Source organism: Apodemus sylvaticus, chromosome 17 (assembly GCF_947179515.1).
Source record: "Apodemus sylvaticus chromosome 17, mApoSyl1.1, whole genome shotgun sequence".
Taxonomy (NCBI): Eukaryota; Metazoa; Chordata; class Mammalia; order Rodentia; family Muridae; genus Apodemus; species Apodemus sylvaticus.
In genome coordinates, this window is record NC_067488.1 from 39,874,000 (window position 1) to 39,886,032 (window position 12,033).

The following is a 12,033-nucleotide window of genomic DNA, read 5'->3' on the forward strand; positions in this document are numbered from 1 at the left end:
AAAAAAAAAAAAAAAAAAAAAAAAAAAAAAACCAGAAAAGCTATCTAGAAGCTGCAAATTAAACTAGGTCACAGGAAATTGTCTCATGGGAGGAAATGTTCTGCTTACCACCCTGGAAGTCTTTCGCACCATTACAGGCAGGGGTTAAATTCTCATCAGCAGGTATTCTTGAGATCTTTGTATTTCACCCTAAGGATGTTTCTCAATTTACAAGTTGATTAAGCCTAATGTGTGCTATGTGATATACACCTCATTATGCACAAGGCAGTGTCACTGTGCAGAAAGTCTTCCTCTCCAGCGAATAAGCAACTAGGTGTGTAACACAGATGTGAGTTACTAAGGTGAGGATTCACAAAAATGTTCATCAGAGAACTACCTCCTGAAGTGTTAGGTTAGCTTTAGCAAAAACAGTTTAAAAGCTTGCATGGTTATTCCCAGGTAAATATTTATGATAGAGGTAACATTTCCAGAGTTGTGGACATTCTAGATGAGGAAAAAAAACAAAGTAAAAATTGTCCATTGTGATTACACCAGTATGTTGGCAAGAGAAAATTGGTGCTTTAATCAGGAAGAACTAGGGGCTGAAAATGGTAGCTTGTATACAACCACAGCACTTCAGAAGTTGAGGCAGAAGGATTGCTGCAAAATAGAAGTCAACCATAGAAACAAGCAAAACATGTATTTAGAAGAATGAATAAATAAGACCAAAACAAAAAAAAAAAAAGAAACGGAAAGAAAATATTAGGACAAAGCTAGGACTATAACGCTTGAAGAGGAGGAACATGTTTCATTGCTCAAGTGGGGCTTTGACTAGACACTTTAGGGAATTGGCCATAAGGCCAATGGGCATGCCCATTACAGAAACAGAATTCTCAATCCATCTCTAGGAGAAATCTTGTCAGTGAAGAGGCATAAACCCACCGAAACAGTGTCTAAGAGCATCCCAAAAGTTCCTTCACTGGCTATCAGGAGCATTACCCAGAGAAAATGTGTTCCTACAGGCCTGAATTTCCACAATAAGTCAGAGTAGTCAACTCCTATATCAGAATGTAGAAAAATAAACAAGACCAACTAATCAACCAACCAAACAGAAAACAATAAATGTGTGTGGTACCTCTCACTGATTTTGAACACTAAGGCAGGGTCACAACACAGTAGAACCCTTTTTACCAGTGTGCTGATGTCTCTGACAGATGACACTAGCTGACCCAAGCAACTTCAATAAACAGTTGAATCTTAGAGAAATTTAAGTGCACAAAATCAGACATTCAGTAACCCACCCATACAAGTTATATTTATTCTTTAAAGCAACATGTTTAATTCATATTTATAAACATCTACAGAGTCCAGACAGTTCATATAACCCCATGTTGAACTTCTAGTAGTATGTTGTCCTACTAAGTGTGCATTTATCATTCCTAGGAAACTATTTTCCCTGCATTATCTAGTTCAACACTCCCTGGTTACCTTATGTTTTAGCTCAGATTACTCATCTATTTGAAGATTCCATCTAGGACACAATGGATGTATCTCCTTATATGTTTCTTAGTTGTGACAATGCAGCATATTGTTTCTGACAACAATAACTTCTACTTGTATAGATTATTGCTCTTGGAATATGTAGAATGTTTTTCTCAGGATTTACCTGATACTATGAGTTCTTAGGATAAAGACTGTAAAGGAACAGTGATGTTAAACTAAGGTAGTGAACTAAAAAGGACAAGCATGGCATGTTTCCAGTTAATGCTTCAGGAAAATGCTGATCTTACAGGAGGGAATAGTGGTGACCAGAATATAGTAATGATGTATGGGAATGAGAATGCTAAAAGAGTAAAGGACTGTAGTTGGATATGAGGAATGACTTTTAATATTGTAGAATCTAAAGCATGGCACCATGACTGTGGTTTATTGCAAACTTGAAAAATTTCCACATTAAGGTCTATCAAATGTTCAATGTAGGAGATATTTATTACTCTTCTGATTATTACATATTATAAGCACACAGAGCCAGACTTATATATGTGTGTATATGCTTGTGTGTATGTTGTATATTTTCTGATTGTGAACATGCATACTATTTATATGACTCCACACTGATATTAATTTAAGCTTGATAATTTTTTGATAATTTTTTACCAGGGAATTTCCCTTGCCTCTTTCTTATTGCACAGAATACTCGTTAGAAGAGAGTTGGCATGTGTAGCTCACATCCATTTTCTTGCCTTTAAACACTATTGTACTAGCTGAAGCAACTTCTTCACACAACACTGAGCTCATGGTGTTCTGAGAACTGCTGATTCTTACTTCTTTTAATGTGTCTGTCTTCTAGTTTACATGAGTTGGCCTCAGTGACAGCAACACGCCTTGTCTCTTCTTGAACAAAAGCCTCTGCCTGACTAGAGATTAATTTGAATCTTGTTAATGCAGTCAGCTTATGCACACCATCATCAATAGGATCAGTATCTGGTACACACTGCGACTTATCCCTGTCATACCTCAGCATCCTTTAGAAATGTCTAATGCAAAGTATAGGTATTCCACTTATGTGCTAACATGATGTCCCTCACATTGCAAATGTGCATTTTTATGAAACATCACCATATACCAATGGAGAAAAGTAGGATAACTAGGAGGTTGTTCCTGTGTATATATCCTAACTTTTGCCTAAATAAATGATGCTGTCATGAACAAGAAAGTATAAACATCACTAATAGCAATAGACTCTTATTAGTAAAATTAGATAAATATCCAAAAGTGAAACTATTATACTAGAGAAACACACAAGTGATCCAATTTACATTCCAAAAAACAGTTTTCCAATTTCTTCATATCCTTGATAACATTGGTATCTATTAAAAAAAAATCCTTTACAGTGAAATATCATCCATCTACAATAAATAAGGAAATCATTCTAGGCATTCTAACATAGGTGAGTCTGGACAATATAATATTAAATAAAATAAGTGAGTCTGAGAAGGGTAGGTACTACCTGATTTCAGTTTTGAGAAGTGCTTAAAGTAGACACCATCTTGAAAGCAGTAGGCAGAATGAAGAGAAGCATGGTGAAGAGAAGCAATGGTTTGCTATTCAATTCACACAAGATAAATCAATTCTAAAGGTCCACTATGCAAAGTCCTATCTATATCATTCAACAATATTGGATTGGAAACCTATGTTGTTTTAAATAGTAGATATCATATTAAGTGTTGGTACCAACAGAAATGAGGAAACAACAAAAATTTTAGAATTAATTAAGCCATATCAAATAATTTTGAGGTATTAATTTACCATGAATCAAAAATATTAATCAGCTTTGGAAGTTGCCAGATAGTGTCATGCAAATTTAAAGAAAAGGAGTGTATTGTTAGAACATATGAGGAACTCAGAGATACTGCTCTTATAGAAGATTTGATCTGTGTTCCTAGTAGCTATTTGGCAGCTCACCACAATCTATAGCTACTTCTGTTGAATTTGTCACCTTCTTCTGACCTTTACCCTACCAGACACACATATGGTGCTCTTAATATATATACAAAAGAAAGACACCCATACATATAATAAAAATTAAATATATAATATTTTTTAAATTTTGTTTTAACATTTTATTAATCATTCCATTTGTTTACATCTCAAATGATACCCCACTTCCCAGTTACCCCTCTGCCAACCAAGATTATAATGCAATTACAACATTTCTTCCTTCCCTTTCCTTCTTCTAAACTTTTCCATATGTACCTTACTAGTCTGTTTCAAATTCAGGGCCTCTATAAGTTACTAATAAAAATCATCCCCATTACCACTGGTAACATTAAAAAAAAAAGGAAAAAATGACAAAAATCCCAGGTAGCAGAAACTAAAATAGACAATGATGCTTTTGCTAAATTCATATTTTGGGATTTCACAAGCAACCAGGTGCAATTTTATCTAATAAGTTGTAAATAAAGGCTGTCAGGTGCTTACGAGTCTGCCTTTTACCCTTGGAGAGTTATCAACTACTCATTTCACAAGACTATTATAAGTACAGAATATATAGTGCACAGTAAATATAAAAAGGGTTTGTGCAGAGTAATATTTCCAGAAAATGTAAAGTTTCAGGCCAAGTCGATTCTTAACAAATAATGATGGCCAGTGATGTCGGATGACAGAGTTCCTTGATACCCAAGAATAAGAAGAGAAGCAGCAACTAACCTTTCTAGGTGGTACAACATCCTTATGGAAAGAGATTCACAATTAGAGAACCTGAGCTCTGTATCAGCTTACTATTATGTGTGTGTTTATTAAAAGTCATAGGTGTTCCAGGAAGGGAAGATATTTAAGGACACATCTTCTGAGGATAAGGAAATCCTACTGAATGGAACATGCTATATTGAGTAAATGATACAGACCATAATGTAGATACTAGGATCATGTTCAGTCATAAGAATATTGGCTAACAACACAGACTTCTTATTACTAAGTATACCATAAATGTCATTTCTGCTGTGACCCCCCCCCTTCACTTTCACTTTTCCTCTTATCCATACGATCACTCATTCTTTACTTGATTCATTCTTAATTTAGTAAAAGAAGGATGAGAAAAAGGCCCTCTCAACCACAGACTCATTGCTTCATATCCTTCATAGCTGTAAGAAAGGGCAGCAGTTGCTTCTTGAGTGGTTATCACTTCTGACACATCCATAAACCCTAGTGTTTCCTTGCAATGCTATTAAAAATGACAACAAATAATGATGCAGTGAAATTACTTTAAAAATACAATGGTATACAATCTGTACTGACATTGAAACCTAAAATGTGCTTCCTTATCTGATAGAGTTGAAGGTGTGTATGACTTGGACATGCGTTTCAAGGACACTCTTGTTCAAATTCAGAACTTAATGCTGATGCAGGCACCTGGGGAAGTCAGATACTCCTTCATGTGTAGTCCATGATTCACTCTTCAAGACAAAGTGGATCATTTTATGAAACCCACTAGAGTCTATGTAATCTTAATGAGAAAATAAAAATTATCTCAAATCTTACTTGTACAGAATACTTAACAATTGATTTCTTTTAAATATTAATTAGTATAAACATCACCAGTTTTTAGATATTGTCATGGTCAACTAGAAAGCTATGATACCCTAAGTTTAGTTTTCTATATATTCAAGTTTATAGAATACTGAATATTTAATAAATTTTAATTAAGTACCATGTAACTAATAGAAACTACAGTTAATTGTAACATTCAGACTTTAAAGGCTCACTCATGTAAGCTTTAAAGAATAAAAGTGAAAACTCATGTTCAAATCAGTATGTGGGACTTGAGCCCCTTCTGACAATTATGTCCAGAATTCAAAGGTGTAATAAAATATTCTATCATGCAAGAAATCCTTAAGTCGCCTCACCTGTAAGCTCAGATACTTTGAGCTTTGTTTGATTAGACTTCCTTGGACATGTCCTTAAAATTAATTCTAATTCAACTTGCCCATCCAACTAACTCAGCCCCTGGCTTATTCTTTTTAGATTCTATTCCATTAGGAATGAGGATAATATTTTCCAAGCATATATTGAACTCACCTATATTTTCTCAGTCACCATAAATTTTATGAAGGGCACATTTAATTTCTGTTGTTGGAGGAATAAGATTCCCCCTTCAGGGAGTGGGAAGCCAGAAAAGGGCAAATCATTTGAAATGTAAATAAAAAATATATCAAATAAAAAACAAAGATTCCCCCCTACAAGTTCATATTGTTGCTGTGAAATAGTTTGCTGTTGAATTGGAGATTCTGAAATTGGAGGGGTTAAATTTTAGTTTGGCTTTTATATCCCTCATTCTTCTAATCCTTAAATACATGTTCTGCAAGGCTGACTATTTAACTGACATAAATATTTCTCTTAGTGCAGAAAAATCCTTTTACAAGTATTTTAAACAGAAATGCTCTATTGGAATTGAATTTTTAAGTAATATACAGATTGCCATTTGGTAAAATGAAGCCATTTAGCTATTTCAACATATACAATTCCAAATGTGACACTTGGTCACTTGCAACCTTCCTTATTGCTATAAATCTTATATTGGCATAACCAGCAACTTTTCTGTGGTTTCTGAGGCCTGGAACTCCAACTTCCTTTATCAACAATTATTAAGTTAATGCTTTCTTTGTAGGTACCATCTAAGTGTAACAGGAGCTACAGAAAGACACAAATCAAGCTATTAAGAGTTTCCTCCCATTAAGAAAAATAGGCTTATGTGAAAACAAGCCACTCTACTATATGATATTGGATAAAATCCAAAGAACAATTACCAAAAAGAGTATTCTGGGACAGTTCAGACCCAAAGTGCCTGTGGATACATTAATCAAAGGAAATGTTCTAAAGCTAAATTACTGAAGCATTAATCACCATGTTAGAAACAAGCACCTGTATTTTTTGGGGGGGAAGGAGTGGTAGTGGAGTAGCAGTGTGAATAAAGTGAATTCTGTTTTATAACTCAGGCAAAGGAAGGATATAATGCTTACCTGTAATCTATTTGCAGGATAAACTGTGAGATGCTAAGTAGATACACAGAGGAATACTTTATAGATTATATTATAGTAAAGAACTAGTTCAGAATCCAGACCCTCACATCTCATCAGTTACCAATGACAAGGGATCAAAAAAGCAAGATAGAAACTTAGTAGATTGGGGGCTGGAGAGATGGCTCAGTGGTTAAGAGCACTGACTGCTCTTATAGAGGTCCTGAGTTCAAGTCCCAGCAACTGCCTGGTGGCTCACAACCATCTGTAATGGGTTCCTATACCCTCTTCTGGTGTGTCTGAAGACAGCTACAGTGTATTCATATAAATAAAATAAATCTTTAAAAAAAAAAAAAGAAACTTAGTAGACAAGGATAACAAGAGTCTGAATAGCCACAGGGATGATGAATGCATGGAAAGAATTTTACAGTTAAGCAGAAAATTGTACATTTTTAAGGTGACTTAATAACTTGCCATTGATTAGACTAACTCAAAATCAAAATCAGGTCACATTTGTTAAAAAACATTGGTAATAGAAGAGAAGAGAATTCCCAAGATGTATGAGAACCATGTCAAATTAAGAGGGTGAAGATGCTCATGTTTCTTTTGGCTTCCAAGAAGATATTTCTTAGAACCTCACTAAAGGAGGTAGTAATGTATTGTTATGCTTTATAGGTATATTGAATGTTCCATTATTAGAGAGCCTTCCTTAGACAATACAAAGCTTTATTTGACGATCAAGTAGTTTAAAAACACACATGGTCATAGAACTTAGAAAACAAGAAGAAAAAACACAGTCCTGAGAGGACCCTGCCAAGATGCCTTCTTGACCTGCTGCATGACGAGAGAGAAGAATATCTCTAACCATATAAAGTGAGGGAATCAGATAACTCAGTAGGAGCAGGAAGACTTCTTTGAGGATAGGATTGGAAGCTGAAGTCTCAATGCTAGAAAGCCCTAAGATAGGCAGATTTACAGTTCCTGAGGTTTCATGATAAAGGACATGTTTACCAAAGGACTCAGTGATTTGAATATCCCAAAAACACAGCTTCAGATGAATCTGAGAACCACATGGGATTTTGATCACAAAGGATTGATACGACAATTTTTGTTTCTTTTTTTAAAAAATTTTTTATTCGATATAATTTATTTACATTTCAAATGATTTCCCCTTTTCTAGCCCCCCACTCCCCGAAAGTCCCGTAAGCCCCCTTCTCTTCCCCTAGTAGTGGAGATTTTGACATTGGAACTTTTATGAAGCAAATTAAGCTTTAATCAATAATATCAATGTGAATCAATGTGAATAAAATTGTTAAAAGGGCTCAGTTAGGTTTGACTGTTTACCAGCTAGGATGCTTGGATAAGAAAGAAAACAAATGACTCCATCTTGTAATTGAGGATTAATGGAGAAAATAGGAAGAAACCAGTTGCTTAAAAATATATAATTTAGTTAAATTATGTGGAAATACCCTCTATGGGAATGACAGTTTTCCAAAAATAATTTTCTATATTCTAAGTTGTATGGCTAAAGAGTATGTTCTTACCTTAATTATGTGTATATTTTAATTACAGCAAGTTTATAAAATACAGGAAAGTATAATTGAGAAAAATAGCCTACATTATACTAAATTATCAAGACAAATCAATTTCTACTCATAACTATGCTGCTTTATAAATAACAATCTTAATAGAAATATAATTATATATACTGTGTTATATTATGTTAGAGGGTTTTTCAAATATAGAAACTACCATAAAAAGTATAATTTTAATGATTATACTATTTTGACTTAGAAAATTATCCTAGCTTATTAAAGAGTGACTTTGTATGAGGCCACAGGGTTATTTCTATACTTTCTATACATCAAATGATTTCTATTGTAAGCACTCTTCTTACACATTTGTAAACAATTTTGAATAGCCATTTTATTTAAATCCTGAGAACCACAGGATTAAAAGCCTGTAACTTCACTATCGGTCTTGTTGTATTGCAAAGTTATCTTCTAGAAGTTTCATTAAAAATTATAATTCCACCAAGCATATGCTCATGTGGAACCATTCATCACCAAACACATTTTGTTTGGCTTACACATTGACTCAAAGATATGAAGTGAATAACTGACCAGGTTTCCAGACTCATGGAAAAAAAGCTTCTTAAACCCTCTGAACTTTACATATATTCAGTTCATTTTCTTCGTGGACATGGTACACAGATCTGATTATTGTGGTCATTCCCAAAAGAGGAATCAACCTCTAGAGAAAAGAAAAAGAGAAAAAAATAAATAAGGCAGTACAGATAGCCCTACAAAGTTGCCACTTTTTGGATGCCGTGGAAAGGAGAAAATATAGATTGTGGGGAAACTGTATAACATAAATACAAAAGACTATAAACAATGTTTGGGGCAGTGTGCTAAATATCTTCTCTAGCAGGAGCAAGGTCTTCAACACTACTGCTAGCATTTCCTATGAATAAATATATATATATATATTGATAGTTACATCCACTCTACTGGATTAATGTCAGTCCTTTCTTTAAGTTTGGAAGGACAGAATCCCAGTACTTTATTGATCAATTCAATGTGTTATAGTTAATGAGAGCTAGAGGGAATTGTTTATAATCTTGATAATTTTTCTAATGAAATAAAATATTTTTTGATTTAAATATCTCTGTCTAATCCCATCTATAAATATATTTATAATATACAATGTGAACATATTTGGATTATTTAGTAGGCCAAGATAGAGAATGTATACTTCTAAATAGGGAGAAAATTAATATGAAAACTGTGTTATTTATTTAATTTGCTATCCTAATCATAAGAACATCACCCATATATTTTCTTAGCATGTATATTGTTGAATATACATTAATTGTATGTTTTTAATAAAGTACAATATAAAACAAATAATGTTGTCCTCCAACCCAAGTAAATGATGTCTTAATACAATGTCTGTTTCAGATTAAGACTGACATATTGATATTTCCCCCTTTTCTACACATTTACTTTTATGTTATCTCTTTTTGTAGCTACTTTAGAAATTCAGATCTCTGCAGTAAAATTATAAAGCCAGCCTTCTGGTTCTCTAAATCTGCCTAAATATAAATGTGAGAAATCAAGCCCGGGAGGTTAGGGTATGGCATCTTAGCACCAATTCTGAACAAGAGGATAGTGTAATAATATTCGACAGCCCCAGCATATTATAATGATGTCAAGTAAGCAATCCCAGGAGCAAGTTACAGAGAACATTAACATGCCATCAGGGAGAGCATTATGACAACAGAGAAACTTCAAATTCAAATTATAGCTCAAGAGTTTCTGAGTTTATGGTACAGTCCATTCAGCATCCAGGATGTAAACAATGGAAAATTTTCTAAAATTTGTTTTTAATCATCTCAGCAGCTATCATGTCTTTTCAGAGTCTGTAACAAAGGCAAGTTGACATGTGTCATGTCCACTTCAATAAAATTTAACAACCTAACAACAATGTGTTAGGACTAAGCAAAGATGCTAATATTGGAATGAAGAAGACTATATACTGAAATCTGACTCCAACTAACTAGATGTCATCTTTATAGCAGCCACATTTACCTTGACTCTTAGGTTTTTCAGTGTGTCAGATATGGAAAATAACTGCACATTCTATTTCAGTAAGGGTGATACAAGAGAAAGAACAGCCATGTGCACGTCATTTTAAACCCATGAGACTTTAATTTGTGAAGGCCTCAGAGACACACTCTGAGGAGGCAAGATCTTATGAAAAGAAACATCAGGAACTTCTGGGATTTGCTCAGTCTATGTGAAGTATGCTCTTGGCCACATCCCCTGGGCTTTTTCAACCTTATCTATAAAATAAAAGAGAAGGAAACATTTAATAATTCACAGAATGAACATCTATTCCAGTGCAAGGACATTCCAAAACATACTTATTATTTTATTAATGCAGGCTTTGTATAATGTTAACATTTGTGCCATTTTCTTCTAAAAGACTATTTCCCAATTGTTTCAGACGCTACATGCACATTTAGTTTTATCTATTTTCCTCCAGCATATTTTTTGAATGAGTCCTACACTGAAAGCATTTCTTATTTTTTCAATATCTATTCAATCCTCTTCTGTTATTTTTCCCTTTATATTCATAACCTTTCAATATTAAATACCATTAGCTCATTTAAATTAGTAGACACCTACATTATTCTTGGTGGCATGCTGTATGAAGGGAGATAGATCACATGAGATTTCAAAGTGAGAATAAATAACCTGTTAATGCACCTGGCAAATTATACTAAATTGTATGATGCAGCAAAGACAGAGTGCACAGGAACATAATGCAGATAGGCTTTGAGGGGGAGATAATAGCAAAATTAGATTTGGTTCCAAATATATTCCCTAAGCAGCAGTTGTTCTAGGACTAATTGCTAAAGGTGATGGTGAGTGGAAAGATAGAGTTGGAGGAATACAGCATTGGCTTGTGAAAAATTAAATAAATGTCAAGTCTTGGACAAAAAATGGAAAGATATGGGTGTGTTTTTCTCATTGTACATAAGAAATGCACTTACTAGTGACTATTCACATAGCCACCATGAAAGCCTGTGCTAAGTATAGCAAGGTGGTTATTTTAAGACTTAGAAGCTGCAGGTAAATAGGACACAGACCTTCCTGCCCTGTGAAAGTTTGCAGTCTACAGAGGCTGTTAAGCATGTGTGCTCATGCTTACATCAAGTATGTAATCACCAAATATTACATCAAGTATGGAAAGCAAGGCAGATGACTCCAATGAAAATGTATCTCTGCTTCTGAGGTTCTAGTGTTCAAACTTCCTCCAGAATGAGGCAGTCTATTTTGGCAGTGTTCCACATATTCCATATCCCCATTTGGATGCAAAGGCCTTTCTGTCTTCCTTCCTCCCTCCCTTCCTCTCTCTCTCTCTCTCTCTCTCTCTCTCTCTCTCTCTCTCTCTCTCTCTCTCTCTCTCTCTCTCTCTCTCTCTCTCTCTCTCTCTCTTAACATACTTTGTCAACCAAAACTCCACATGGTCTCTTAATCTACTTCATTCAACCGATTTCTTGGGCTCAGTTTAGTCTCTATTTTTATTTCTCAAAATCTCTACCTCTTATCTAATGTAGTCATTATTACAATTTTACTTTTTCCAATAGTCAAGGCATGTCAGCCTAGGTGGGTTCTTTATCAGTGTATGTTGAATAAGTGGCTAAAAGACAGACCTATTGCTTCCAGGGGGAAAAGCACATGTGCTAGAGGGATGCTGGAGCGGAAACACACCTGAGCAAGTATGCTTGTGGGTATATATGGATCAGGAACAACTGAGACCCAGTTCTTCCATTTCACATTTTACATTGTATCCCTGATCAATGAATGATAGATCAGACTTCTTTCAGAGTTAAAGATGAATGGGTTCCTAGATGTCAAAATATCTAGAATATCCTTTTTCAGTCAAATGACTTCATGTCTACAGATTGGTGAGCATAACTACCCCTATCCCACACCCGAGAAAGGAGCATTTTGGAAGAGGGTTCACAATT